Source organism: Bos indicus x Bos taurus, chromosome X (genome assembly GCF_003369695.1).
Source record: "Bos indicus x Bos taurus breed Angus x Brahman F1 hybrid chromosome X, Bos_hybrid_MaternalHap_v2.0, whole genome shotgun sequence".
Lineage (NCBI taxonomy): Eukaryota > Metazoa > Chordata > Mammalia > Artiodactyla > Bovidae > Bos > Bos indicus x Bos taurus.
In genome coordinates, this window is record NC_040105.1 from 57,986,713 (window position 1) to 58,001,157 (window position 14,445).

The 14,445-nt window shown below is 43.1% G+C and overlaps 1 pseudogene; it reads right to left on the reverse strand.

Annotated features, from left to right (window-relative positions):
• Positions 1-12,160: 12,160 nt before the first annotated feature.
• Positions 12,161-12,781, reverse strand: LOC113888050 (annotated as a pseudogene).
• Between the last annotated feature and the right edge of the window lie 1,664 nt (positions 12,782-14,445).

Here is a 14,445-nt window from a genome sequence, read left to right on the forward strand (position 1 = left end):
CTTCATCCAGCCCAGCGTTTCTCATGATGTATAACTCTCATGAGGACTTATTATAAAGGTGCAGTAATAAAGACAGGGGTTTCCCTTGTAGCTCAGTCGGTAAGAATCTTCCTGCCATGCTGGAGACCTGGGTTCAATTCCTGGGTCAGGAAGATCCCCTGGAGAAGGAAATACTGGCAACTCACTCCAGTATTCTTGCCTGGAGAGTCCCATGGACAGAGGAGCCTGGCAGGCTACATACAGTCCGTGGGGTCGCAAGACAGTGTGATACTGGCATCAAGACAAGTAAGTAGAGGGTGGATAGATAGCCCCATATATATATGTTAACTTTTGACAAAGATGCAAAAGTACTGTGTTGTATTTTCTGTACATTTTGTATTCTTCTGTCCAAAAGGTACATTCTCTTCAAAAAGTGGAAATGCATGTACAAAAAATTACATGAACTTGGATCTATATTTCATATGATATATGAAAATTAGCTCAAAATGGATCATTGGCCTAAGTGTAAAATTATAAAACTTCTACAAAAAACATAAGGGAAATTATTTGTGACCTTGAGTTAAGCAAAGATTTGTTAGGTATGACACCAAAAAATATGGTCCATTAATAGACTCTGGTTCATAAAATTAAGAACTTCTGTTTTTCAGAAGACAAGTTACAGACTAGGAGAAACTGTTTGCAAAATACATTTTAATGATAAAGGGCTCGTATCCAGAATATATGACAATCTCTCAGAAATGCTACAAATAAGAAAACTACCTACCCAATTAATGTCCAAAATGTATGCACAGATGCTTTATCAAAGATTATCTACAGATAGCAAATAAGCACATGAAAAGATGTGCACAAGTCCTCTCCCCAGTTCTCTTCCCTGAGGACAACCAATATTAATCATTTTTTGCTTTCTTTCCAGAAATATTTCTTTACAAATAATGCTTTTAGATTGCCTGGTATATAATTACTTTCCATCCTATATCTATGAAAAATCTTTAAGAATAGAGAAATAATATTTTATTCTTAAATTTTCTAGTGGAAAAATGGAGAAACCAGGTCAAGTACTGACATTAATAGTTTTGTGGAGACGTTTCAGTGGGTTTTGTTCAAAGTGTGTGAAAAAGAGTTCAAAGAAACAGATCGTTGATATGAATCAGCCATGGGTTTTACATGTGTTCCCCATCCTGAACCCCCCTCCCACCTCCCTCCCCATCCCATCCCTCTGGGTCATCCCAGTGCACCAGCCCGAGCACCTGTATGATACATTGAACCTGGACTGGCGATCTGTTTCACATAGGATAATATACATGTTTCAGTGCTATCCTCTCAGATCAGCCCACCCTCCCCTTCTCCCACAAAATCCAAAAGACTGTTCTATACATCTCTGTCTCTTTTTCTGTCTCTCATATAGGCTTATCGTTACCATCTTTCTAAATTCCATATATATGTGTTAGTATACTGTATTGGTGTTTTTCTTTCTGGCTTACTTCACTCTGTATAATAGGCTCCAGTTTCATCCACCTCATTAGAACTGATTCAAATGTATTCTTTTTAATGGCTGAGTAATACTCCATTGTGAATATGTACCACAGCTTTCTTATCCATTCATTTGCTGATGGACTTCTAGGTTGCTTCCATGTCCTGGCTATTAGAAACAGTGCAGCAATGAACATTGGGGTACATGTGTCTCTTTCAATTCTGCTTTCCTCGGTGTGTATGCCCAGCAGTGGGATTGTTGGGTCATATGGCAGTTCTATTTCCAGTTTTTTAAGGAATCTCCACACTCTTCTCCATAGTGGCTGTACTACTTTGCATTCCCACCAACAGTGTAAGAGGGTTTTCAAAAAGTGTCAAAAAGTTATGACACTGAAATATAAACTCCCCAGGTCAGTAGGTGCCCAGTATGCTACTGGAGAAGAATGGAGAAACAACTCCAGAATGTATTAAGAGTTGGATCCAAAGCGAAAACAACACCCAATTTTCATGTGACTGGTGATGGAAGTAAAGTCTGATGCTGTAAAGAACAATATTTCATAGGAACCTGGAATGTTAGGTCCATGAATCAAGGTGAATTGGAAGTGGTCAAACAAGAGATGGCAAGAGTGAAGATTGACATTTCAGGAATCAGTGAACTACAGTGGCCCAGAATGGGCAAATTTGATTCAGATGACCATTTTAGCTACTACTGTGCATAAAAATCCGTTAGAAGAAATGGAGTAGCCCTCATAGCCAACAAAATTGTCAGATATGCAGTACTTGGGTGCAATCTCAAAAACGACAGAATGATCTCTGTTCGTTTCCAAGGCAAACCATTCAATATCACAGTAATCCAAGTCTGTGCCTCAACCACTAATGTTGAAGAACCTGAATTTGAATGGCTCCACGATGACCTACAACACCTTCTAGAATTAACACCAAAGAAAGATGTCCTTTTCATCATAGGGGACTGGAATGCAAAACAATGCAAGAGACAACTCTACACATGGAATGGACATCACCAGATGCTCAATACCGAAATCAGATTAATTATATTCTTTGCAACAGAAGATGGAAAAGCTCTATACAGTCAGTAAAAAAACGAGTGGGAGCTGACTGTGGCTCAGACCATGAACTCCTTATTGCAAAATTCAGACTTAAACTAAAGAAAGTAGGGAAAACCACTAGGCCATTCAGATATGACCTAAATTAAATCCCTACAATTATACAGTGGGAGTGACAAAATAGATTCAAGGGATTAGATCTGATAGAGTGCCTAAAGAACTATGGATGGAGGTTCTTAACATTGTACAGGACGCAGTGATAAAAATGATCCCCAAGAAAAAGGCAAAATAGTTGTCTGAGGAAGCCTTACAAATAGCCGAGAAAAGAAGAAGCTAAAGGCAAAGGAGAAAAGGAAAGATATACCCATCTGAATGCAGAGTTCAAAATAATAGCAAGGAAAGATAAGAAAGCATTTCTAAGTGATCAATGCAAAGAAATAGAGGAAAACAACAGAATGGGAAAGACTAGAGATCACTTCAAGAAAATTAGAGATATCAAAGGAACATTTCATGCAAAGATGGATAAAATAAAGGAGAGAAACAGTACAGACCTAACATAAGCAGAAGCTATTAAGAAGAGTTGGCAAGAATACACAGAACTACAAAAAAATATCTTAATGATACAATGGTGTGATCACTCACCTAGATTCAGACATTGTGGAGTTCAAAGTCAAGTGGGCCTTAGGAAGCATAACTATGAACAAAGCTAGTGGAGGTGATGGAATTGCAGCTCAGCTATTTCAAGTCCTAAAAGATGATGCTGTTAAATTGCTGCACTCAATATGCCAACAAATTTGGAAAACTCCACAGTGGCCACAGGACTGGAAAAGGTCAGTTTTCATTCCAATTCCAAAGAAAGGCAATGCCAAAGAATGTTCTTACACACTAGCAAAGTAATGCTCAAAATTCTTCAAGATAGGCTTCAACAGTATGCCAACTGAGAACTTCCAGTGGTTCAAACTGGATTTAGAAAAGGCAGAGGAGCCCGAGAACAAATTGCCAACATCTGCTAGATCATAGAAAAAGCAAGAGGATTCCGGAAAAAACATCTACTACTGCTTCATTGACTGTGCTAAAACCTTTGACTATGTAGATCACAACAAACTGCAGAAAATTCTTAAAGAAATGGGAATACCAGACCACCTTACCTGTCTCCTGAGAAATCTGTATGCAGGTCAAGAAGCAACAGTTATAACCAGACATGGAACAATGGACTGGTTCCAAATTGGGAAAGATGTACATCAAGGCTGTATATTGTCAGTCTGCTTATTTAACTTCTATGCAGAGTACATCATGTGAAATGCCTAGCTGGGTGAAGCACAAACTGGAATCAAGACTGCAGGGAGAAATATCAATAACCTTAGATATGCATATGACACCACAATTATGGCAGAAAGTGAAGAGGAACTAGAGAGACTCTTGATGAAAGTGAAAGTGGGGGGGGGTGAAAAACCTGGCTTAAAACTCAACATTCAAAAAGCAAAGATCATGGCCCCCAGTCCCATCACTTCATGGCAAGTAGATGTGGGAACAATGGAAACTGACAGAATTTATTTTCTTGGGCTCTGAAATCACTACAAATGCTGACTTCAACCATGAAATTAAAAGACCTTCTCCTTGGTAGGAAAGCTATGACCAACCTAGACAGCGTATTAAAGCAGAGATATTACTTTGCCAATGAAGGTCCATATAGTCAAAGCTAGTGGTTTTTCAGTAATCATGTATGGATATGAGAGTTGGACCATACAGAGGGCTGAACGCCAGAGAATTGATGCTTTCGAACTGTGGTGTTGAAGAAGACTCTTGAGAATGCCTTGCACTTCAAGGAAATCAAACCAGTCAATCCTAAAGGAAATCAACCCTCAATATTTATTGGAAGGACTGATGCTAAAGCTGAAGCTCCAAAACTTTGGCTCCCTGATTTGAAGCACTGACTCATTAGAAAAGACCCTGATGCCAGGAAAGATTGAAGGCAGGAGGAGAAGGGGACAACAGAGGATGAGATGTTTGGATGGTGTCACCATCTCGATGAACATGAGTTTGAACAAGCTCCAGGAGATGATGAAGGACAGGGAAGCCTGGTGTGCTGGAGTCCATGGGGTCTCAAAGAGTCAGACATGACTGAGAGGGTGAACAACAACAAGTTAAGAAGAAGGAAGGAAAGGAGTATGATCAAGCATGGAGAATGGAGGAAGAAGTTAGGCAGGGGTATAGAAAAGGAGGTGATCAGCAGGAAGAATGGAAGACTAGAAAGAGATTAAACAGGAAGGAGGGGAAGGATGGAGGGGAGGTCTGACAGGGAGACTTAGATGAATGGAGGTTGATAAAACATGGACGAGGTGAGGAATGAGGCCAGGAGGGTAAGATGGATGGGGGCTGATCAAACAAGGAAGAAGAAAGGATTTTGGGGGTGAGAATCAGGGAGAAGGTGACTTGGGATGTGAGGTTGGGAGAATAAGAATGAAGGGAAGTCAGAAAGTCGAAAGAGAGGAATTGAGGGTGGCCTTTTGGGGATGATTGGGGGTGGAATGTCAGGCAGGGGCTTGGAAAAGAAAGTAGATGGCAAGCAAGGAGACAGGAGAAACAGGGAATGGTTATACAGTGAGGAGCAGAGGAATGTAGGCTGCTGCTGCTGCTGCTAAGTCCTTCAGTCGTGTCCGACTCTGTGTGACCCCATGGACTGCAGCCCACCAGGCTCCTCTGTCCATGGGATTCTCAAGGCAAGAACAATGGAGTGGGTTGCCATTTCCTCCTCCAATGCACGAAAGTGAAAAGTCAAAGTGAAGTCACTCAGTCATGTCCGACTCTTAGCGACCCCATGGACTGAAGCCTACCAGGCTCCTCCATCCATGGGATTTTCCAGGTAATGTAGGCTAGACAGGCAGAAAGAGAGAAATGTTGAGGGATGTGGTCAGGCAAGGAGGTTATCAATAAGAAACAGCAGTCAGGCAGACAGAAAAGTGAGACTAGAAGATGATTGATCAGTAAGAAGAGGGGAATGTAGGGGAGGTCAGGAAGAGAGGTAGGGACCCACAGAGGTTAGCCAGAAGGTATGAAGGCATTCAGGCAGAAGGAAGAAGGAATAGGAGACATTTCAAGCATGGAGAACCGGAGGAAGAAGGTGGTGGTACGGAGAAGGTGAGGAATGGAAGTTCATGAGGGAGAGAAGGACAAGTCTCACCTTGGGGTCCCTTGAGTGCTCAGGGCATAACACCTGGAGTTGCTTGCAGTACCTCTTATTCTGTGGGTTGTAAACATAACAGAAGAGTCTTGTGGCTCTGGAGAGAGATTGAAAGTGAGGTGCTAACAACTAGGAAGGAGGTCCCACCCTGAACCCTGCCCACACTTTGTCACCAACCCCAGCCAAGTGAGCTTCCTGGTGGCTTCCCACCCAAACCCTGCCCCTAATTCACCCACCTCTGCCTCTGAGCCCACCCACATGCTGCCCTTGATCTTGCCCACCCTGCTCCTGATCCTGTCCACATCATGCCTTTGAAGCTTCAGCTTCATCATCAGTCCTTCCAATGAATATTCAGGGATGATTTCCTTTAGAATTCACTGGTTTGATCTCCTTGCAGTCCAAGGGACTCTCAAGAGTCCTCTCCAGCACCAATATTTACCAGAAAAGGCAAGCATAATTAGCCTGAGGGCAACTTATTGAAGCTTGTGGTTCACCAGTTTCTACATCCAAGATTCCCTCAATCAGTTGACTTTGAGCCTTTTTCCTATTATTCCCTAGCCGAGGGTTTCGTCCTAGGCTTTCCTGATTCCCTTGTTCCTGCAGGGTCTGCATTCTCAGGAATCTCTTTCTACAGTCCCTCTTTCAGTATCTTGGCATAATGTAATAATGACATACAGTTTTCCCATCTACCTTGGCTACCTTGGCTACCTTCACATGTTGTCCAGAGTAGGGCTTCTTCCCTCAGAAAATAGTTGTAACCAAGTGGCTAACACAGTGATATTTAACTGCTTCTTTTCTCCTTCCTCTTTCTCTACATTGTCCCCAAATTGAGCAGCTCCTGCTAGGTTTTATGTAGCATTCGGTCCTGTTGCTGCTGCTGCTGCTGCTGCTAAGTCGCTTCAGTCGTGTCCGACTCTGTGTGACCCCATAGACCACAGCCCACAAGGCTCCCCCGTCCCTGGGATTCTCCAGGCAAGAACACTGAAGTGGGTTGCCATTTCCTTCTCCAAGCTTGACACAAAGTAGATAAGACCAGTGGGTGATTTTGAGCTACCCCTGGATCCATGATGGTAAATCTTGGGAAGCCTCAACAAACTGCCAATGGAAATCAACTGGGAAATCACTAGTCTTCTGGATACACTACTGTGATTTCTCCCAGCTCACTTTTCTTGGAAGGACTTCAGCTATGGCCATTTGCAGGCCCTCTCAGTGGGTCCCTCGAGCATTTAGTTCTTCCATTATGTGGGAGGTGGCATAGAGTCAGAGTCTTTTTTTCTTTTTTTTTAAAGTAATTAATTTATTTTAATTGGAGGATAATTACTTTACAATATTGTAGTGGATTTTGCCTACATAGTTACATTATTTTGGCCACATTCCCCCTGATGTGGTGCATCACATTCTGGTCCTGACATGCCTGCTCCAACAAACAACCAAAGCTGCTGCTTGAAGAATTCTGTGCAACTACAATTGCACATCCCCATATGCAGGGCTGTAAACTGAAAACACACTGCCAGGTACTTGCGCAAACTTCTGCGGTCTTCCCTGGGCTCAGGAAAAGAAGCCCTCAGTGAATAATGTAGGGGAGTTGAACAGCATGTAGATTTGTACTGTTTCGACCCTGGGTAGCTACTTGATGGCATTTGCTTTATTGGCAAAGTGGTTAGGGAAGGCTAGCTGTCTTCAGGAAAAATGTAGAATTAGATGACTCTTGGGTTTCCTTTCCCAGTTATTCCTTAATAATATTGCTTTATCATCTCTGTTTTCCCAGCTGTATAGTTTGCGGATAAGAAAATACTCCTGGAGGTCAAAATCTAGGCTAAGCATGAAATGGAATCAGAGCTAGGGCATGACAAACACACACCTCACACAGGGAGATAATTCATTACTGTCTCCTTGTCCTTCTTTGCAGGGAAATCTACTATTTAACTGCCCATTTTGAAGAACATAGCTTCGCCCTTACTACGAGTCAGATTGAGGCGTGAAGATGAAGAGCTGCCGTGGAAAGGGAGCAAAATGAGGGGAGACAGCAGAGAAAGGAGGAGGAGGGTTTGGTGAAAGAGAAAGTGACTTTAATTCTCCCATTTCCTCTTCCATTTTCCTCCACCCTCCCTAATGATTTTTTACCTTTTTCTTAGGATGATATTCATCCTGTGCTGCCGCTGCGGCTGCTAAGTCACTTCAGTCGTGTCCGACTCTGTGCGACCCCACAGACGGCAGCCCACCAGGCTCCCCTGTCCCTGCGATTTTCCAGGCAAGAGTACTGGAGTGGGGTGCCATTGCCTGTCTTTAAACCTACTTCAGGGTACTTCGTATGCAATAACTTCTTCAGTTCCTCCTCACTGACTGGCAGTAAAGTGGACGACCGTTTATTGACCGTACAATTTGATCAACATTTCCACTACTGATTCCAGAGACTTCTCTCAAATCTCCTGAATTTGCCTCTGTCCGTTTTCTATCATTCCTGTAACAAACTGCCATAAACTCATTGGCTTAAAACAACACAAAATGTTAGTCTTGTAGTTGTGAAGTCCTAAATGGCTCCCATTGGGCTAAAGTCAAGATGTTGGCAGGTATGGGTTCGTTTATTTATTTTTTTTTATTTTATTAATTTTGTCTGTGCTGGGTGTTCATTGGCGTGTAGGCATCGCTCTAGCTCTAGCGAGCAGGGGCATCTCTTCGTTGTTGTGTGCGGACTTACCGTGGAGGCTTCTTTTGTTGCCAAAACAGGCTCTAGGTGTGTGGGCTTCCGTAGTTGAGGCATAGGGTCTACTATTTTATCCTCCGTGAAAGCTAACGAGTTAGCTGGCCATGGTGTTATGCCTGCTGGTAGAAAACATGAGTCTCCTGGGTGAGAGACAAAGGACTGGAATACTCACAGCGTTAGTGGCAGCCAGAGTATCAACATTTCCACGAGTTCCCTAAGCCTCAGTCCCCACAGGGTGTTGCAGAAGGCCAGATAAATCCTGCGTGTGCAGTAGGTTCCGTTATAGGTGAAGCACCCCTAGCTTATGGGTGTCGACTCTTTCATAAAGGCTAGTAAGCCTGCCTGATCCTTGCCTTGAGGAAGAAGTGTCTTGAGCATAATTTCCAGTGTAACTTGCCCTTTGCTCTGGAGAGGGAGGCTCTATCTTTTGAGGCTGTTCACTATATAAATATTCAAAAAGATAGTTTGGAAAAAAGGCAATCTTTGGTCTGCTTGAAAGATATACAGAAATATGAGATTTGTGGAGGATAGTCTCCCAATAATCTCTCAAGTCCCTTTTAATCCGGAACTGATATAATGGGCTCTACCCCTGGCTATGTTTTTGTTGAAGCAACCTGGCCATTTGCCGTGAACTATGTTCCACCTTTTGGAATTTCCTAATTGTATTCTTGTGGTGTTATTTCATAGTTCCCATGTCCATACGTTAATATGAACTGAGAATTTTAGAGGCTTGATCAAAACAGATTCGAATTTTAGTCAAATGTACTTCAGAAGTGGTATTGAATGCTTGTTAATTCATCCCCCCAGATGGCACAGAATGCCTGGTTATCTCTCTTGGTGTGTTGAAGTGTTGTCAACCCAAGGCACAGATTTTAAATCTGTGGATTTGAATTCTATTTCCTTAAATCCATTTCCTTCTCCAGGGGATCTTCCCGACCCAGGGATCTAAGCAGGGTGTCCTGCATTGCGGGCAGACTCTTTGTCATCTGAATCATCAGGGAAGCCCCACATATTTTGGATTTTAACCACATATCAGACATACAATTTGCAAATATTTTTCCCATTCAGTAAGCTGCCTTGTCATTTTGTGGAAGGTCTCAATTGCTGTGCATAAACTTTTTAGTTTGGTATATTCCCACTCGTTTATTTTTGCTTTCGTTGCCTTTGATATTGGTGTCAAATCCAATAATTTATCTCCACCAGTTACGTCTAGGAGCTTACCACCTTTGGTTTCATCAGAAGTTGTATGGTTTGGGGTCTTATGGTCAAGTCTTTAATCCATTTTCAGTTAACTTTGATGTGTGGTGTAAGAGAGCGCTCCAGTTTCATTCTATTGCATGTGGCTGTCCAGTTTTGCCAAACCATTAATTGAAGAGACTGTCCTTTCCCTTTTCATATTCTTGGCTCCTTTGGTAAAAATCAATTGACCATCAATGTGTGGGTTTATTTCTGGATTTTCTCCTCCGTCCCATTGATCTGTATGTCTGTTTTCATACCACAGTCAAGTTCGTCAGCACATTCTTCACCTCACAGAGTTACTTTGTGTGTGGGTGTGTGTGTTTGTGTGTGCGGTGAGAACACTTAAGTTAATTTTTGTATATGGTGTGTGGTGTGGATCACGGTTTGCTTTCTCCTCCAAAATGTTTATCTATTTGTTCCAGCACAGTTTTTAAAACAGGCTTTCCTTTTCCCCATTGAAGTACTTTGTCACTTTTTTCATAAAACAGTTGTCCATATGTGTGCAAATCCGTTTTTTAGACCCTCTATTCTGTTTCATTAATATGTGTGTCTGTACTTACATCCATACCACACTGTCTGAATTACTGTAGCGTTACAGTAAGTCTTAACATTACATAATAGAAATCCTCCATGCTAATCTCTGCTTTGTGTATTCTAGTTCCTTTGCATAGCAATATAAATTTCTAACATCTCTGTTTCCATTTTCACCAAAAAGTCGACAAAGAACTGGTTGAACAAGTGGAGGACAAATGAGTAAAGTGACCAAGTTGACTTCTATATTAGAGAACACCGCACCCATCCTTGGCTGAACACACATTCTTTTCTGGGGACACATGAAACATTCTTCTAGATAGACCATATGTTGAAATCAGACAGAGTACGTTTTCCGACAAGTATGGAATTAAGTTAAAATTGACCCAGAAGGAAGGCGTCAAGAGAAAATGCCTGTATTTTTGAAGACTAAATGAAAGCAGCAGTAGAGGGAGCTATGTAAATTGAGGGAAAAAAAGTGTAGATGCTGAGTTTTCTTGCTGATCCGATGGTTAAGAGTCCGCTTGTCAAGGCAGGGGCCGCTCGTTCAAGTGACCCTGTGCGATAAAACTACTGAGGCTGCGCTCTAGAGCCCGGGAGCCAAACTGCTGAGCCTGTGCACCCCAACCACTGAAGCCTGTGTGCTCCAGAGCCTGTGTTCTGCAATGAGAGAAGCCACTGCAATGAGACGCCCTCGCACCACACCTAGATGGTAGCCCCCGCTTGCCACAACTAGAGAAAGCCCATGCACAGGAACAAAGACCCAGCACAGCCAAGGATATATAAATAAATACATTTTAATAAAGTATACATGCCTCCTTCAAAAACGAATAAAACACAAATTTCCCATGAACATGAGCAACAAAGTAGAACAAACTTCAAATCCTGGACAAAATGATTATTTTCCCCCCTTTCAATCACACTGTTTATTTATTTATTATTGGAGTATAGTTGGTTTGCACTGCTGTGTTAGTTTCTGCTCTACAGCAAACTGAGTCAGGTATACACACTACTATGTATAAAATAGATAGCAAATAAAAAGTATAATTTTTAAAAACGAACGACTGTTATGTACAATGGGTGGCAGAAATTTATGACTAGATATTTTCATTCTATGCATTACGTGTAAGTAGGCCTCTGAAAGGCATAGCCTATGGGTATTATGGTAAAAATCACTAAAAACAATTTCCTATCTTTCCCTTATCCCCCTGTGCTGACCTGGTCACCCCAAATGGGGCTGTGTTTACAGGTGTCAGTGTCCTTTGAGGACATGACCGTGGACTTCAGAAGAGAGGAGTGGCAGCACCTGGACTCTGCTCAGAGGTTCCTGTACCAGGACATGACGCTGAAAACTACAGCCACCTCCTCTCACTGGGTATGCACAGCTACCCTGTGACTCTATGAGTGTTGTAGCCACGCGTTCTGGGAAACAAACTCACTCAGAAGGACAACGCAGATAGTGGAGTGCAGTTTATTACACCGGCAGGCCCAAGGCAGAGTCTCCTCTTAGCCAAGGACCCCGACCAGCATTTGTGAAAATCTTTTATTCCCATGTGTACGTGTCTGAACCCACCACCCCAAATTCCTTGAGACTTACATAAACCAAGGAAAATGCAATCCCAATAACCCCACCATTCACGTGCTATGCGCTCATGTGCTCAAACAGTCAAACAATTAGCCGATACTCAATAAACCCAAGGTTACACTCCGATAGATACAGAAAAATTTATGGCCTGTCTGGAGGAAGGGGTGATCAGTGTATGTTTTCTCTTAGGTGATGAGTAACCCAGATACGATCTTCAAGGCTCCCCTGCCTGAAGGGGGTCTTATCCTTCTGTTGTTGTTTTCACAGGCACTAAACACAGAGTTCAGAGTCCATTGGAAAGGTGGCTGAGCATGATCAGCATGAATAGGCCTAAGATGGAGTCCAGGCCCTATGAATTCCTTCTTCATTCCCCCCTCTTGATGCTCTTAACTCATATTATGAGCATCATTCATAGGGATATATTGCACCCTGGCTCTCCGACCGCCAATTTGGGAGAATGACATCAACCTTCGGGTTACAAAGTTCATTATACATTGTAAAATTCAGGGTCCACAAAGCAAAACTATCAAGGCAACTGTAACAGTGGTAAATATAGTTTTCCACCCATTGCCCTTCACCCAAGATAGGACCGAAGTCCAGAAAGGAATGTTTTCATTTGACATTGCTTTTACCTGGTTTTTCATGTCATCTAAAGCAGTCGATACGTTGCCAGATAAGTCAGGAATGTATACACCACATTCAACCTTAATTATAGCACTGGTCTCTCCTTGAGCAGCTGTGAGTATGTCCAAAGCCATTCTATTATGAATTACCGCTTTTCTCATTTGGATTTGCTCTTCATTTAAGGCTTGGATGGCTTTTGTTCTATCTAGGAGGGCCCGTTTTGTGAAATTAGTCAAGGCCTCTACTTTAATCATGATATCTGTTGTCCCTATAGAGGGTACGAATAAGGCAGCAATATACGCATACCATTGAAACACGGATCTTGTCCACCTAGCATGTAAATAAGGTAGATTTACTGGGGCTTGTTGTAGGTTAGGCTTTTGTTACACTGGCATTTATATCAAATGTAACCCCATGAGCCGAGTCTATTGACTGTAGGTCTTACACCAAGAGAGCAAGGAGAGGTTATGATTGACAAGAGAGAGGAAAGTCTCTTTTCGTCATCCCAGAAAAGAGCAGAGTGGTTTAAAATCTTCTTGGCAGAGTGGTGACACCCACCAAGGAAGTCCATCCATCGCTGACAGAGGCATAGCCCTGCATACCCAGCAGTTGGAAGTGTTGTGGAAGTCCACGTAGGAATGTGCCCATGAGATGAAAACATTGTCCTGAGTTGAAATGGAAGTTAAATTCAAAACCACGTCGATGAGGCCAAGCAGCAGGAGTTGATTGTGTGGCTTCATCCTGAAGGGGCTCATCCAGGATCTTCTTTTCCTTCTTCTTAAGGATGGTCATAGTCTCTCGAGGGTCAGCGGGGTCCCTCTGTGCAGTCCACTCAGCGTTTTTTTGGGTCTGCGTGGTATGTTCTCTTCACCCTCGTATGATGGATCCAAGGGACAATACCCGCAACTTTAACTGCAGTAAGGGTAGTTAGAATAACATAAGGGCCCTTTCACCAAGGGGCTAGCCAATCATGTTTCCAATCTTTGACCCATACTTGGTCACCAAGCATAAACTCATGAATCTGTTCCCCAAGGGGGAACGGCACCCTTTCTTGTACAAACTTAGTTACCCGATTTATTACCTTACCCAGTTCCATCTGCTGTGAAATCCTATTCCCCCTTACCTGAGGCAAATTTGTTGACACCTGTTCTATTATGGGAGGGGGCCTCCCATACACAATTTCGTATGGAGAATAGCCTTGGGACCGTGGGGTCATCCTGAGTCTGAGCAGAGCCGTCGGGAGCAAGTCCACCCAGGAGCAGTCAGTCTCTAAGATCCACTTAGAGAGTCTCTTTAATGTCCGGTTGGTTCATTCCACCATCTCAGAACTCTGGGCCTATATGCAGTGTGCAGTTTCCATTTGATGTTTAAAGTTTTGCTTACTTGTTGTACTAAATCAGCTACAAAAGCTGGGTCATTGTCTGAACCAATGCTGGTAGGAAGTCCAAATCTGGGAACTATTTCCCTAAGCAGGCACCGGGCTACTTCTGATGCTCTTTCAGTCCAGGGAGGAAAAGCTTCTACCCATCCCGAGAACGTACATACCATGACCAGCAGGTAACGGTAGTGTCAGTGAGGTTTCATTTCAGTGAAGTCCACTCCCAGGTGTTCAAAGGGCAGCGTGCCTTTCAGCTAAATATCCAGAGGTTTTTGTCTGAATACCCGAGAGGCCGCATTAACCTGTGAGCAGGCAGCATGGCCTAGGTGGGTCGCTTGGTGTGTTTGACTTACCAGATTGTGTGCCAGCTCCTCCGGTACCAATAATTTGCCACTTGGCAATTCCCACCATCCCTTTCCAGTCTTGATAGCCCCTTCCTCTTTGGCTAACCTGACAGCCGTTGTCCTTGTTTTATCAGGCTAGTGCCATCAGTATATAGGACCCAACTAGGGTCTGGACTAGCCTGAGATCTTGTACAGGCCTATAGTCCTGTCCTCCTTCCTTTTTGACTGGCAGGATCGGCGTATTCCAAGCCGACTGGCACTCTACTAGAATGCCTGCTTCAATCTATTGATGTGGGGCAGTATGCTGGCCCAGGCCTCTACTGGT